Genomic DNA, 16,612 nt, shown 5'->3' on the forward strand with positions numbered 1-16,612 from the left:
ATTTCCCCACCTGCATCTCACCTACCTTTGCCTACATCTACACTTTCTCCACAGGTCTCCAAGACCTGGCACCCAGCCCTGCCTCTTACCACCCAGATTCAGGATGGGAAGTTGTGGCTCCCAGAGCCCAGCGCCACTGTGTTCATGATGAGAGAGATATTTTTAGTTCAATTTCATCAGCCTGATCCAGTGGGAGGTGCCCCTGCCCATCACAGAGGGATTGAAACTAGATGATCTTTAAGGTCCCTTTCAACCCAAACTATCCTACAATTCTGTCAATGTGACGTAAGAGTACAGTCAAAGGCGGGGGGGGGAAGCCCTTTCACTACCAAGTTAGGTCTGTGCTAGAGGTTTCTACTGATGTTTCAGCATGGCCAGGGATAATATTTTCATGTTCGCAACCTTTTATCATGCCTTGACACAAGCTCAAGTTCAAGAAAAGCTTGGTAGATGGGCTCCTGCCTGAAGCGACAAGTTGTCTCAGGAGAGGGAGTGCAAAGAGTAGGGCTGGTGGAAGGTGGGAATCAAGGAAAGTGTCAAAGAGGCTCTTACCTTCTTACCAGGGTTGGTGACAGCACCAGGAAAAGTTCCAACCAGGTCTTCCACAGCTAGTAACTCTGCCCCTCTCAGCTTTTGCTGCCTTAAAATACGTCATCCTCCAGCCCATGGACTGGCACCCTCCTTTGCTCGTAGCTCAGATAAGAAGTCAGAATGAGAAATAAAGAAGCAATCAGCCTGTTAATTTTACTCCAAGACAATAAACACTCAGGTTAAAAACTAAGCCTGTGCCATTCTGACAGAATTACTGAATTTACTCACAAACATCATGGTAAATTTCAGGGCTACAGTTCTAGGTAAAACACACAGGGAAGCATGGAAGAGTTGCAGATGTGAAGGGACCACGATAAGAAGTGACTGAGACAGGAACGTACTTTTGAGGCTTGTATCACTACCAATAACTGCAAGAAATTTCATAAGAAGAAGGGATATGGAATCAATGAAGGACAAAAATTGCTTCAAAGGGTAAAAGCTTAGACTGTAACTTCCTTACCTTCCTCTCAAACCCACTCTCCATGCATGGCCTCAGCGATTTCATTCCAAAATCCAGAATTTTGTCTTTGTATTGAAAAATTCCCTCCTTATCTGATATTCCTGAACATTTTCTGAAGGCAGGGATGCTTACATAAAGAAAATTAAAATACTGACATTGACAAGCTGGTGTAAACTCTCCCCCTAACAGTGACTCTTATTAACTAAGACCTAGGATCTTTTAATTGTCTAATATTTGTCTTCAACTTCAGCAGGGTTATCTGCACAGTTCCAAAACACAGCAAGATTATTCCTTCTTTCTCTCTTTCCTTTATTTTTGGAGTGAGCCAGAAATTGGGAGAGAGGCTTAGAAGTTTCCCTGGGACCTGCTTTCAATTAGTCTTCTCTTTATTTGGTTACATATCAATTCCCCCTCATCCTGTGACCAGCCCATGGGCATTGCTTACTCCCTTGAGGTGAAGGTGATTATTTTACCCAGGACCATCTGTACTTCATGAACTCAGCTAATCCTTTGCTCTCAAAAAAAATCCATTCTTGCTGCCATACTCACTGCTTTGCTGTCACCTTCAACACATTAATGCTTATTCGTTTTCTTTCACTCCAGCTGTGTAACAATCATCGGCAAAACTCAACATTTTGATCCACTTTTTAGCGTTTATGACTCAGAGCCTCCCTTGTTTCCTTGATTTGATGATGCATGAACCTTGTACATCCTCGCTTTTAACCACTGGGGCAGGATAATACTTCTTTTCCCTTTCTTATGCATTCAGCCTTTATCTTACTCCCATTGTTTTCCTATTGTTCTTTGTGGTTTTTCTCCAATTACTTGTCATATCATTTCTGCAGCCCCAGGTTCCTCATGAAAACCTCATATACCTTTTCTACTTAGAGGAATACTTCGAATGTAGAATCCTGACTCTGACCTCAGACTGACGTAAGTCAGGAGTAACATATAAAACCCAATAGAGTGTGTAAATCTAAATGACGCACATACTTTGATTCTTTTCAATTCCATTCTTTGCTTTCCAGCTTTAAATTGTCACATTTTGAAGGCTTAGAAATAAAAAGCACACAAACGATACACTCCAAGGTCAGAGGAAGCTATTATGCCCACCCAGACTGACCTCTTGAATCACACGAGCCAGAGTTTCATCCATAAACTCCTGCATTGACGTTAGAAAAAACACCTAACCTGGGCACCCTGTGGAAGAAGAATACAGGTTTTCTAACTCTTAAAATTACGCTTGATACACCACAATGCATACATAGGAAATATGTGTTTATAAATAGGGTGAATGAGCAGTTTTCTCTTCTCTCAGTCTCTATCAACCTCTCCATTTCTATTTTGACCAACACCATTAACAACCTGTGATGAGTTACAAACTCTCCACTAAGCATTTGTAAATACAATTCAGCCTTCAGTTAAAAGGGCAACCTCTACTAGTGGAGTTTATAAATCACTCAGCATTCTGGCTTAATTTTCTCTCCCAGTTTAAGTGCACGAATTGTTATATCAACTTCTGTTGAGATGGAAACACAAATGTCACATCTTCCACGCATCTCTCACACGCACAGTGACGGCCACAAGCTGATGCTGTCTTAGCCAGTCATTTCATTAAAAGAAAAGGTATCTTTATTGCAAGGCAATTAAACCTTTTTCTTTCATGTTTGCTCCAAACAGATTGCAAAACTAGTTGGACTCAGTTTACAAAAAAGGTAACCTTTTTGATGATCAAAGGAAGAGATTGGTTCCATTACTTGCATTAGTCAGACTTGGCTGTGCTATGGCCTTCAGAATAAAGGGAGAAATGTACTTTAGAAAGATCTGAGTAACACACTTTACTCAAAACATTTTTGTATTATATTGCTTCTTGACTGTTTCAGCTTACTCTGTATCTGTGCACTTTATTTTAAGCACTCCAGAAGTGGATGACAGATCTGGGAGAAAAAGATAGAATCTAGGCAGCATCTCGCAAATGCATCTTCAAATAATGCTTTAAAACTGGAAATTACATTTTGAAACAGCATTTTGTACATTTCCACGGATAGGGTATTCAAATGGCGATATGACGTAATATAATATCGTATTATGTTAAAAACACTTTCTCCTATTTATCAATATTATTTTTAAATGGAAATGTTAAAGAGCTCTAGGTCATCCAAAAGGAGTCACAATGCAGGCAGATGCCCCGTAACAAATTAGTAAGATAACTTCTGCATGATTTTTCCATGCCTTAGAAAATAAACTCAATTCTTTAGTTCAGCAAGGTTTGATTCAATCCTGCTATTCCTTGCTCTTTGTGATATTTTATTTTAATACAGTTTCCTGATTAAAAAAATGAAATTTTTTGTCCCTTTAATTCTTCTCTTAGTTTGGTAAGGTTTTAACAGAGCTCAGTTGAATGAGTTGGACAATGAGCAGGATCAAATATACCCTTTCCAAAAAGTAAGAGGCTGCACGGAAGGCAACAATGCTGTTATTGCGGGGCAAGACCGGGCTGCGAGGCTGGAGGACCCAGACCAGCTCTGGTGTAGCAAAAGCCAATGCACAGGCATTGCCTCACGGGAGGATGCCGAGGGGTTATAACAGTTCCAGCAGCAGGTGAGAGAAATCCAGCTGACTTAAGAGCTGGCCAGGGTTTCTAATGTTGGAAGAAACCCCTTCCAGACAAATATGAGGACCTAACACAGCGAACAGGCTCTGGCTTGGGTTCCTGGGGAGAGCCAGGCTCCTCCAGGGACGGATGTACAGCCAGGGTCTGTTCAGGCAAAAGGACAGTACTTCAGGATCATATTTAATTATTCACTAAATTCTATGGGTGCTTCTATGGGGAATGGGACTATTACAACAAATGTAATTGGACTACAGGATCAGCTTTGCATCTTGCCCGCACGCTAAAGAATTTTGTATCTGGGCTAAACACATTCCACATAACAATAAGACTTATATGCTTATATAGGTTTTTTTAAGATTTTCCCAGTTTGAAGAAATGTCATTACATATGGAACGTGGGATTTTTTTTTTTTTTTTTAGAACAGGAGAAGCATGATGGAAAACTGCACGGACTTAAAAACACCTAATGATTTCTTACTTATGGGACGCACAAATCTGAATTTTTTGGTCTTGATTTAGCTTCTACTCATCCAAGTATTTTCCATAACGAGTTACAGGGTCTCCTATTTCATAAACACATTATCTGCTCTTCAAAGCCAGTGTTAGAAATGATCAATGCAATGTAATCACCAGGCTCACCAATGCAAAGAAAGTGTTTGTTCTCTGTCAAATCTGCTTTTGTTTTCGTTTGACTTCGGGGGATCAAGCCTTGGCATTCAACGGCCTACAGCCGTCTTTGCAAATTAGTTTGCCATTTGTTATTATACACGGAAAATTAAACCTAGACGTCCAACAGGTCAAGAGCCATAAGCTTGAATGGAAGAAAACAGCAGCACAATTATGGGAAACAACACACCATACAAAACATCCTCCATGCTAAGGGGGTATTTCAGAATATTATAAGCTTGTGCAGCTTTCTAACAGGGTCCAAAATACGAGACCTGTGTGTGCATGCTTGTGTGTATGTTTCCGTCCAACTGAGATCTGTACTTGAGCCTCAAAATAAGTACAAAAAGGAGAATTTTCCAGTTTGTATCCTCCGGCAAGTGCAATTTCCCTCCCAACACACATTAAATTCATTTAGCCTAGTGCATTTTTAATAGACATTATTCATCTATTACCTTAATGAGCTTGTGGTGAAAGCATATTGCCTACCAGTTTTAACAAAAGCAGTCTAATATTGCTGCAGCTTTTTCCCCTTTTGCCTTCCAAGGCAGCATCATCGAGGGGGGAAGGAAAAAACTATAGAGACAGATACGGTTTTTATTCTGTGTCACAACACTACATTAAGAATAAAACCTTCCACTTAAACACTTAAATGAAAACATCGAGAAACTAATTTACCATTTGTAACCACATGATTTAAGTAGGAGCAGCTTTAATTTTCTTCCCATTTTCCTCATCTTCAATGTGAGCCCACATTAGATTTCACTGGCTCAAATCACAACACTTAAAGCCACTTTCATTTTCTTTTTGATTAAATAATTGAAATTCCTGTCACTGCCTGCACTTTACTAGCACACAAATTTTATGTGTAAAGATAAATACTCTTTCTTTTCCCTTCCCTGGCTGTAGGCTTCTTTTTTTTTTTTTTTCTCCTTTTTTTTTCAGTTTAATCTTAAAAGCAGGCAAGGTTTAGTTTATTGATGGTTCCATAAAATGGATCAGTACTCCATTCACCTATTTCGTGGAATTATACCACTCCCATTAAGTGATTGTTTGGAGAAATTATGGAAAGCCATCTTCTCTAATTTAGCTGTCATCGTTGTGAGGTTATTGCTATCCAATCCTAAAAGGACAGGAAGCCTGGTTACTTGCGTGCTGTTCCCTCACATCCATTAAAGTCTGAAGCCTTGATTTTTATTTAAGTATTTGTTTCAATTAGGGTAACAAGTTTTATTAATGCTCCCTAATAACTTACTCTGACAAAATCCAGGACACTTTCCATAGCGGCTCGGTGAATGGCCCAGCCGATGCGCAGCAGCAATTGGCAATGCCGTAATGAGCAGAGGACTCAAAGGCAGATTCAAGCTCCAGGGAGAAACGCTTGCAGGACTCACCCACCTCAGCCACTTCTGGCAGTTCTTGCAGGGTTACTGCAAATCATAGAATTATAGAATCATAGAATAGTTTGAGTTGGAAGGGACATTAAAGCCCATCCAACTCCAACCCCCCTGCAGGGACATCTCCCACCAGATCAAATTGCTCCAAGCCCCATCCAAGCTGGCTTGGACATCTCCAGGGATGGGACAGCCACCACTGCTGTGGGCAACCTCACCTGGAGCCCTGCATTCAGTTCAGGGGTCCTCAGCACAGGAAGGACACGGAGCTGTTGGAATGGGTCCAGAGGAGGCCACGAAGGTGATCTGAGGGCTGGAGCACCTCCCGTACAGGCTGAGAGAGTTTGGATTGTTCAGCCTGGAGAAGAGAAGGCTTGGAGGAGACCTTAGAGCAGCTTCCAGGACTGAAAGGGGGCCTATAAGAATGACGGAGATGGACTTTTTAGCGAAGTCTTTAATGACAGGACAAGGAGTAATGGTTTTAAACTAAAGAAGAGGAGGTTTAGACTGGATATAAGGAAGATATTTTTTACCATGAGAGTGGTGAAACACTGGCACAGGTTGACCACGGAAGTGGTGGAGGGCCCATCCTCCGGCTGGATGGGGCTCCGAGCAACTTAAGCAACTTGATCGAGTTGAAGATGTCCCTGCTCATGGCAGAGGTATTGGACTTGATGTCCTGAAAAGGTCCCCCTGAAAGCATTCTATGATTCTATGAATCACCACGATTCTTAGGTGCTCTGTATCAGCAATGCCAACCTAACCAGAAGTTTCATTCTCCGGCAGACAGCAGCACCCTCCTTTTCTCTCAGAATGAAAAGCTGGGATATTTTTACAATTCCTACAGAGTAGCAACACCTTTCTGCTGACCTTGTAGCCCCACCAAAGCCACAGTGGCTTTGAATATTTTATAGAGTTCTTTGAGAAAAGGGTTGTGAGCTTTGGTGGGTGCCCAGGTTTTCTATCTCTATCTGCTGAGCTGGTGGATGACACTGCCTTTCACTGCCAGCCTGGCCAAGCTCATCTCATGTACCGCCAGGAAAAATGATAAAGGCAACTTTAATTTTTATACCACACAGTATAGAAACCTTCCTGACACTGTTGAAATAATATACATTTTTTCCAATTAGGGAAAAGAGAAAACCAACCTGAAAGCAAACTTCCAGAGGAAAACCGGCCACCAGCATTTCCAAGTAAGTTAGGTCCAGAAGTCAGGGGCCTTGCTGTGAATAAGGCAATGCAATAGGTCAGCTAGGGCTTTGAATTCTGCAAGAAGATCCAAGAAACAGGAGAAAAACATCTTTGTGATCACCCCTCTCTTTCCCTCTAACTATTCACCCCAGAGGACATTGTTAATGTATAATAACTGGGCATGTCAGCATCAATTAGGCAACTCATAATAAAGCAGATGCTGCTATTGTGAAGACGATGCAGTGAAAGTATGGGTAGAGGAAGGCCCTCGGCGCAGTCCAGGCTAAGAAGATATGATGCTAATTGAATTCTTGCTGGCAATTTTTCACCCCTAGATGAACAAGAAAGAGAGGAATCTTAGAGTCTCATCTGTTTAGCTTGTGAGCAGGGAAGTGTTTTCAAGCCCAGTAAATGAGCAACCTAATCCATGGGGGCATTGGCAGGAGTGGCTTCTTTAAAAAAAACAATTCCCCAAAACCCTGAGTTGCTGGATCTGAGTTGCACCCCATTCCCACAACACCAGAAGTGGTTTGGGAGTTGATTATTTTATTTAATCTTAAGGAATCTGAGCATTTCCATGGCTTTTCCTTGTCCAGAGGCTGGAGATCCCACACAAAGTGAGAGGCGCACCAGCCTGACGCTAGCACCAAGGCATTTTCAGAGCTTTGAGGAGGCTCCAACAACACAAATATTTCAGATACAAATAAAAAGAGGAATTCATTGGACCCTAGGCACCTGAATTAAACCTGGAGAGCCCCTGTACTGCTAAATCCACACCCAGAAACCTCTTAAAACTTGCCAGCTCTCTCCCCTTCTCCTTTGCAATCCTGCTGGGAAACTCACCTCTAACCCCTGGTGTTTAAACCCACGCAGATGTTTCTGAAGCATTTTCTGACCACCAAGCTATGGAAGTACCTTTCCTTGGACAGGAAAGACAGGGTACACCAGGACCCCTGGCTCTCCCTGCCAGTGCTCAGCCTCCTCCAAGTCCAGAAAACAGAAATTATTCCTTTCCCTGGAGGTTTAGATGCTGGTTTGCAGGTTAAGCCTTTCTAAACCGAAGGTGAGAAGTCCCGGATTTTTACATGGACTGAAACCTAAATTCCAGGGTTAAACCTGTTGGGTATTATTTTTTTGGCTAACAGCCTTGCTTTTTATTACCACTGGCACAAAGGAGGTGATTTCTCCACCTCATATTTAGCAATGAGTAATTAAGTCTTTTCTAGTAACCCTGTGCTGAGAAGACCTTTTAAATTAAAATATTTTCCATTTGATTTTGTTAGCTGCTAAATGAAGATTGGGAAAAATAGGCTAATTACAGCTATCCTAATTAAGCTCCTACAATAACCCATAATTACACCCATACTTACCACCTTTGTGCTGGACACTTTAACCTGTTGCGGTTTGTAATTAGCATGTCTGCAGCGAGGGCTGGAAGCCAACATCTCTGCCCTGGTCCAGCAAGAGTTTTGATTGAAAGGGTGAAAACAAACTCTTTGTTTGTGAAAGTGTAATTGGGATAATTTGTGAGGCTTTCTTATTAGCAGCAAACTTGAGGTTAGAAAGCTGGGTTTTAGCATGTGAGGTGACTCTTAAGTGTGTTTTATTACAGACAAATTGTGGTGTTACTGCTGAGCAGCACATGGCCTTCTAGGAGGAGAGCAAACAGGCCGAGCCTGATCTCGGATGAATATCTGGGCTCTGGGTGACCCTTTCTCAAAACCTTTAGCGAGTCATTGCTTTCTTTTAGGGGTGAAAATATCCCCTTGTGCCTCAGTTTCCCCACTCATAGGAAGGACGTGAGCCGAGGATTCAGGAGGCTGAGGCATCATCTATGCAGCATCCCTGCTTCACCTCACTTTGCCCCATCTTCACAGCCTGGTACCCCCCCAGCCCTCCTGTTATCCACAGCAAGGATGAGGCCACATTGGCAGGGAGCTGCTGCCCAGTCAGGTGAGCCCCAAAAAGCACAGCATGCCCAAAGGAAAGGAAAAAAATGGTGCTTACAGTTACTCCAGGACGCTCCATGTATTCAGCTGGCAGGCTTCTTCTTGCTTCGATGTGTTTGCCTTTATCCTTGGGTTAGGAACATGCAGGTTGGGTCAGGAAAGGTGGGCACACCCCAAACAACTCCACTTACTCATTTGTATCCACAGAGGGTGGCTAAAGGGCATAGCTGGACACGGGAACACATTTCAGAACACAGCTAGTTCTGGTTTTTTCCAACTTTTACCCTGCTTTTTATTTACTCTTGTCTCAATGCACCATCCGGCTAAGGACAGCAGAGCTCATAGAATCCTTAAAGCTGGCATAGACCTCCAAAATCATCAAGTCCAACCATCAGTTGTGAGTCTACCTGCAACTCCCTGGAGCTGACAACAGATCTTCGCAGCCTTTTTTCTGTAACAAGGGGCTAATAAGAAGAAAACAACTCCCTCACACCCACTAGCTGGCCCAGAATAATATTTAGGTGGAGAAGCTAGATCCAAACACCCCAAAAATGCTGGTGAAAGGCTGAAACCCACCCAGAACAAACTGCATAATGTGATTATACTTTCACTGCCGAGCTGTTCTGTGAAGAGCGGAAGATTTACAGGCTGCAAGCACTCACAGTGCTGAATGGAAGCACCTGCTTTAATGGAAACACAAATAGGTTTACAGGGAAAAAGCCGGGATGCATGCTTTGTGGCTGAAGAGCATGAGCATCCCTCAGAAGCGGGACTGATATTTCCCAAATACAAACCATGCTGGTTGCAAGGGAGAAAAACCTCTTTCACTCTGGTACCCAAAAAGTTTGCAAGTCTGGAGGAGCTGCTGGGTTTTATGGAGAAAAACCTGTTTGCCAGCAGGTACCTGGGGACCTGCAGCACAGCTGAGATGGATATACCGAGCTCAGCTCTGCAGAAACATCCTTCTCTGCCTCTGTAAGACACCCAAGAGCTCAAAGAGTCCAGTGGTGTACAACTGCAAATTAGGGTTTTTTTGGTTGCTAAAATGTTAGTATTTCATAGTATATTTCATAGAGAGATGTGGTTACAGGCATGACTTGATTTCTCAGGGCGATGCAAGTACTCAGCCCAAGGAGAAATTTGTTTTTCCCCAGATGAAGGCTCCCAGACTAAAAAAAGCTGAGGATCCCTTACCTCCTCAACACACCCAGCAAGATGGGTTTGGTTTCTGAATCTGTTATTACAATTCTTTGCTTTCTTTCCTCCATCAGTTGTTCTTCCTCTCTGGGTGGTCGGGTAATTTCTGTGGCTTTTCTACCTTCTGTTAAGGGAAGATCATTAGCGTCTGGGTCCCCTTCTCAGAAGATGGTGCAGACTGTATAACTTATCTGTAAAACCATCCAGCTCACAGACACCAAAAGGTGGTGGCTTTCTAGATGGATGAACTCTCCCCTGGTAGGCTTTGGGAGCTAAAATATGCTGAGGAAACACGTATGCACTGCAAACCCAGTGCTATTCATAGAATCATGGGATGGGGCAGCCACCACGGCTCTGGGCACCCTGGGCCAGGGCCTCCCTACCCTCACAGGAAAGCATTTCTTCCCAAGATCTCATCTCAATCCGCCCTCTTTCAGCTGAAAACTGTTCCCCCTCATCCTGTCGCTGCAATCCCTGATCAAGAGCCCCTCCCCAGCTTTCCTGGAGGCTCTCTTAGTACTGGAAGCTGCTCTAAGGTCTCCCTTGCATGTTCTCTTCTCCAGTTTGAAGAACCCCAACTCTCTCAACCTGTCCTTGCATGGGACGTGCTCCAGCCCTCGGATCATGTTCATGGCCTCCTTTGGACTCGATCCGACAGATCCATGTCCCTCACGTGAAAAAATAAATTGTCTGTGGTCTGTAGGCACAGTGAGAAAACAAATGAGGTCAAACAAGAACTTGAGATCTCCTAATAAAAGTGCACTCATCTCAATTTATGGAGCCGAAGGGAGGTGTCAGTCTTTTGAAGACAAAGTTCCTTATCTGCCCTGCAGTCAAAGCCACAGAGACGTCAGCAGAAACCAGTGCCACAGAGGAATTTCTTTACTATGAGAGTGGCGAGGTGCTGGCCCAGGTTGCCTAGGGAAGCTGTGGCTGCCCCATCCCTGGAGGGGTTCCAGGCCAGGTTGGATGGGGCTTGGAGCCCCTGATCCAGTGGGAGGTGTCCCTGCCCGTGGCAGGGGGGGTTGGAACTGGATGATCTTTGAGGTCCCTTCCAACCCAAACTATTCTGTGATTAGTTGTGAAGTTTATTGTTAAGACGAAAAAAGTAAAGAAAAACGAAGGGTGTGATCTTTGCATTAAACAGCACTGCCTTCACGGAAATACTGAGAGGAAGGAAAGAAGAAATTTGTTAAATCATGTCATTTTACTGTTCTAAAATAAAGGGCACCCAGAGCTGCCCACACTGATGAGGCCATTCAGAACTGATTTATCGCTTGAGACCACAGAGACAAAATCAAGCCATTACAACCTTTTAAAAGCTTTCTTGCAACAAACTAAAAATATCCATTGCTGGCAGATGCAGCTGTCAATAAGGAATTTAAGAACTCAGTATGAAGAGTGGAAAGAGTGCAAAGTCTTGATAAACATCTCACATTGTGTCTTACTCAGTAGGAAACAAGTAGTTTATAGTGCTAATTGTAAAGGGCATTTTACATTGAATCAATTAAATGAAAATCTTTTAAACCCTTTTTAAAAAGGGACCTTTTTAAGTTAACAGGTGATTTTAATTGGAACCATGGGACTTGCATCATGGGAGGTGGGTTGGGTTTCTTTGTTACAGTTTTTTTTGGCAGCATTCTATACAGGGGAATATCGATCCACTTCCATCAGCATCTGAACTCCTAGAGTCTTGCAAGTTGGATGGTGAAGCAAAGCAAGAATTACAGTTTGCTCTGGTTCGCAGGGCTTTTTCCTAGCAATTAAATACGTCTCCACTATAACCCCTTAACTGTGAAAGGTGCAGGAAAATTCAAGGCTGAGTTACGTTAGGATAACTATTTTTATTCAGCATCCCCTGCTGCAGCCCACTATAAAATACCATACATTTTTAGAGGTAATTTACCTTTAGAGAAGCTGTCACACATCCCAGCAGACACAATCCAAAACAGTAATTGCATGTGAGAAGCATTTTACTTTTAAATTCCTTTCTTTACTTCTTCACAACCAAAAGGATGCTCTGCAGAAGGATCAGCAGCAGGCGATGCTTCGAGCCTGAGGGACTAACGCCACCAGCAAAAAAGCTTCCCTCAAAAGCAAATGGCACTTTCAGCAATTGCCTTTTAGAGCCTGTGAATTCCTTTTCTTCCCATCAAATCTAGCACTATTGGCCTGTGAAGCCTCGAGGTGCAATCCAGAAACACCAGCTACCCTCTCGGGAGGAGGCTAGGGGGACCCAAGGGAAGGAATAACACACAGTCCCTGGGTAAAGATTTGGAACTGGCTCCCTCCATGGAGCCCCAGAGGCAGAAATGAGCTGGATTAACCTGTACATCCCTTGAAAACAAACTTCAGCTTTTGAGTCTCATCTCCTAAAAGCCCAATGGCAATGTCGAGTGTATCTAATCTGAATGGGACAGCTGAGATCCAGAGAAACTCTTGGAGGGGGAGGAAGGTTTGCAGATCTGCAAGGAGGGTAAATCAGGGGCGGCAGGAAAGGCAGCAAACGCATCACACAACCTGTCTGTGGATTCTTCACTAGTTTAAACCCATTACTCCTTGTCTTTCAAGAGAGGCCTTGCTAAAATGTCCCTCCCCGGTTTTCCTGGAGCCCCTTTCAGCACTGGAAGCTGCTCTAAGGTGTCCCTGGAGCCTTCTCTTATCCAAGCTGAACAATCCCAACTCTCTCAGCCTGTCCTCACACGGGAGGCGTTCCAGCCCTTGGATCATCTTCATGGCCTGTTCTGGACTCACTCTAACAGCTCCATATCCTTCCTGTGCTGACATCTCCACAGCTGGACTCCTCAAAGCTTCTGCCTTCTTCCCCCCATGGAGCTGAAGACTCTTGTCAAGCAGCCAGGAGCTTCAGAGATAGCTTTAGCTGGCAATAAAACACCCCATCCCACTGCGGGGGTGATTTCATAGCCTCCCTGTCCTTCCCTAATCCTACAGTGACTTTCTTGCACTTGCACACATTGTATTCCCAAACAGTTGGGCAACAGTGGCTCCAGAAAGCCAGCAAACACCTCCCACATCCTGAGAGAGCAGGTGGGGAAACTGAGGCAAGGCTGGTGACTCACTGTATGAGGTGGGGGGGGAGAAGGCAGCAATCCAGCCTCCACATCTCCGGCATCACACCCACTGTTCCGGTGTGGAATTGATGTGCTTCTGCCATGCACTAAATGATTAGTGTGTGGCTTTGCTGAGTGTAAAGTTATGGAGCGAGAGATCCAATCACAGGCACAACTCCATCTGCGCTGCCGGCCTATTTGAAAGGGTAAGTGTTCTGCATTTTTTTTCATGCCTGCAACAATCTAGACAAATAGGCTTTTAAATTAAGCAGTGATTTGGAATATAAGTGAGTGCATTTAAGCTGCTAAGAGATGGAAAGATCCTAATGGCTGAAATATTTGTCATATCACAAATAAACTGGCTGTGTCGGGAGCTACTAATATAACTAATTTTTACCAAATCCTTCACTGCTCTGTGATAGAAAATGAGGTCAGCATAGGTTGAGGCAACACAAAATGAGCAGCTGCAGGAAGGCAGCGCAGAATACTGATAAAGGACTCTGAGAAACTGTATTGCCTGCCCGCAGGAAAAAGGAATCAGTTTGTTCAAATTAAGATATAGCTTTTCCAGAGCATCCAGGGTTTTAATGAAAAGGTACCAACGAATACAGACTTTCAGTGGATCCGGAATACAAATGCATACCAAGACACCTCCTCGAAGCCTCCCTGTTCCTGGGTTCTTCGTGTTTTAATGCTGATGTCTGTGTGACTTTCAAAAGGATGTCAGAGAAGGCAGGAGCATGCCCTGCTGCAGCTGATGAGAGTCCCTGGGGTTGCTGCAGTTCCTTTGGTTCCTATGGGGTTTTCCAGTTAAGGGAATTAAGCCCTGGCTTAATCTGCCACTCACATGGAGGAAAAGCGAAATGGAGAGGAATTCAGAGGACTTGACCCACTTCAACAGAAAAAAAAAAAACCCAAGCCCAAAGCCCACAGAGATTGTGCCAGAAAGAGCTCTTGTACCTCTAGAGGTTCAGGAACCAAGAGCAGCCCCTCCAAAACCACCTGGGTTTTGCTGTGACCCCATATGATGCCATTACACCGCTACAAGAAGCTCCAAGCCACCACATCAAGGATGACACACCCGGGGAAGAGAGGCAAACGCTCAGTGTCAGAGACGCAGTGACAGACTGCGTTCTGCCTACCATGCTTTTAAGGCTGCCTCAAACATTTGGGAGCAAATGGGGTGCAGGCATACTCTGGGTAGATGAGAAAAACAACAGAATTGTTTTCGTTCTTATAAAAAAATAATCAAGAACACTTCGGAAAGGGAATTTCTTCGCTCTCTTATAGATGTCAACAACCTGTCTTTGAATAAGGGGAGGATTTTTGTTGTAATAGTTGGCCCTTTTCATCCCTAAACCCCAAATGAGTAAAAAAAGCAAATAATGCCATTGGTTAAACGCAAAACTGAGGCACAGGGAAACTGAGGCATGAAATGTCTTCCATAAGGGAAGAGGCCAAGTCTTTTCTCCAGTGTGGCAGTCTGGGAGCGATCTCACCATGGCAAAAAGAGGTCAGAGGGTGGAGGGGGAGGAAGGTTTATATACCTGCAGGGAGGGCGTCCAGTTCTTATTTGGGCTGATCTGCTAAGGCAGTGTCATTCCTGTATAATCCCATCTCCCTGTGCCATGGGAGAGGCCACTGTCACCGAGAGCAGCTCTCCTGAGATCAATACAGTGAGAGCCTTGGCAGAGGAACAGCGACCACTTGGGAGCATCGGACTTATTTAAGAAAAATAAGATCAACATGGATTAGCAATAAAACATAAAGCTCACTGCACTTCCTAAATGGAATGGTAAAAGGGCTCATATTTGATAACCATTAAATGGTTTAATGAAATAATTATAACCCAGACTCCTGAGCGCGGCCTTAATCGATAACTATGAGCTCTAAGCAACAGCATGATCCAAGTTCTGCCATTTTCACAGTGCTCCCCAGCAGGCAGAGTGTGCGACTATAAATGCAATTGACAGTAAAGTTGCATTAAAACATCCCCATCAAGGGCAATAATAGATTAAAAGCTACTGAGACGCTGCAGTTGGCTGGTCAATATGCTTTATTTTCTGCATCACCCCCAATTTTGCCACCCTCCTGCATACTATTAGTGGGAGTCGATTTGCTGTCAATGAGGAGCCCTGGCAAAAGATGCATTAATGCATGCTTACAAAAGCAGTGTGCATGGCATTATCACTTCACTCACTTTCAAATTACAACCTAATGCAGTCTCCAGGCAGCTTGTGACACGTTAACACTATGTGCGGTTTGTTGCTATCGGGCTAAATATTTCATGTTTAAAGATTTCATCAGAGATTTGATGACAGAAATAAACTACTGCCTGGTGGGAAATCATTCTGAATAATAGAATTAGGCATTGTTGGAAAATCGGCAGAAAAGGAAGGATGATGTGGGCTAGTGGAATCATGGAATCATAGAATAGTTTGGGTTGGAAGGAACCTTAAAGCCCATCCGGTTCCTACCCCCTGCCATGGGCAGGGACACCTCCCACTGTGCCAGTGTCTCACCACTCTCCTAGTGAAGAAATTCCTCCTTATGTCTAGCCTAAATCTGCCCCTCTGCCGTTTATACCCATCACCCCTCGTCCTGTCACCACAAGCCTTTGTGAACAGCCCCTCCCCAGATTTCTTGTAGCCCCCTCAGGTACTGGAAGGTCGTTATAAGGTCTCCTCAGAGCCTTCTCTTCCCCAGGCTGAACAATCCCAACATTCTGGGAGGTGCTCCAGCCCTCTGATCATCTTTGTGGTCCTCCTCTGAACCCGTTCCAACACCTTCATATCCTTCTTATGTTGAGGATTCCAGAACTGGACACAATACTCCAGATGAGGTCTCACAAGAGAGGAATAGAGGGGCAGAGTCACGAGGGGAGCACGAGGACTGAGAGAGGGCTGCTGAATGCCCTTCTGTTTGGTAACCAAAGGCAGCATTATTAATGAATCCATATTAATGAATGGGACAGAGATTAAAAACTGGGCCATTCCCTCTACCTTGCTCCCAGACACCAAGCTTAGGTGAGCTGTTGCTGCCCTTAAATGTCAAAGTATCCACATGATACACAAAACGCAGGTGGATATGCCCTGAGGTTTGCTTTATTTTCATAGAATCAGAGTCATAGAATGGTTTGGATTGGAAGAGAATTCCAATCAGTCAGCCAGTTCCAACTCCCCTACAGTGAGCAGAACAATTTCAACTCAATTGCATTGCTCAAAGCCTCATCCAGCCTGGCCCTCAACACCTCTGGGAATGGGACAGCCCCAACTTCCCAGAGCAACCTGTGCCAGGGCCTCCCCACCCTCAGCATCACACAACCTTGTATGATGCCATAAGTTGTGTTGTCATTTGGAGTAAAGGACCGTGGAAACTGAAGACACCATCTGATCTGAGGGTGAGGAGGGCACACAGCAGCAGAGCAGCCTTTCCCACCACAGAGCTCCAGGCTGACCCTCAGAAAGGAATTGGGGGACC

Source organism: Cuculus canorus, chromosome 23 (assembly GCF_017976375.1).
Source record: "Cuculus canorus isolate bCucCan1 chromosome 23, bCucCan1.pri, whole genome shotgun sequence".
In the NCBI taxonomy this organism is placed as follows: Eukaryota; Metazoa; Chordata; class Aves; order Cuculiformes; family Cuculidae; genus Cuculus; species Cuculus canorus.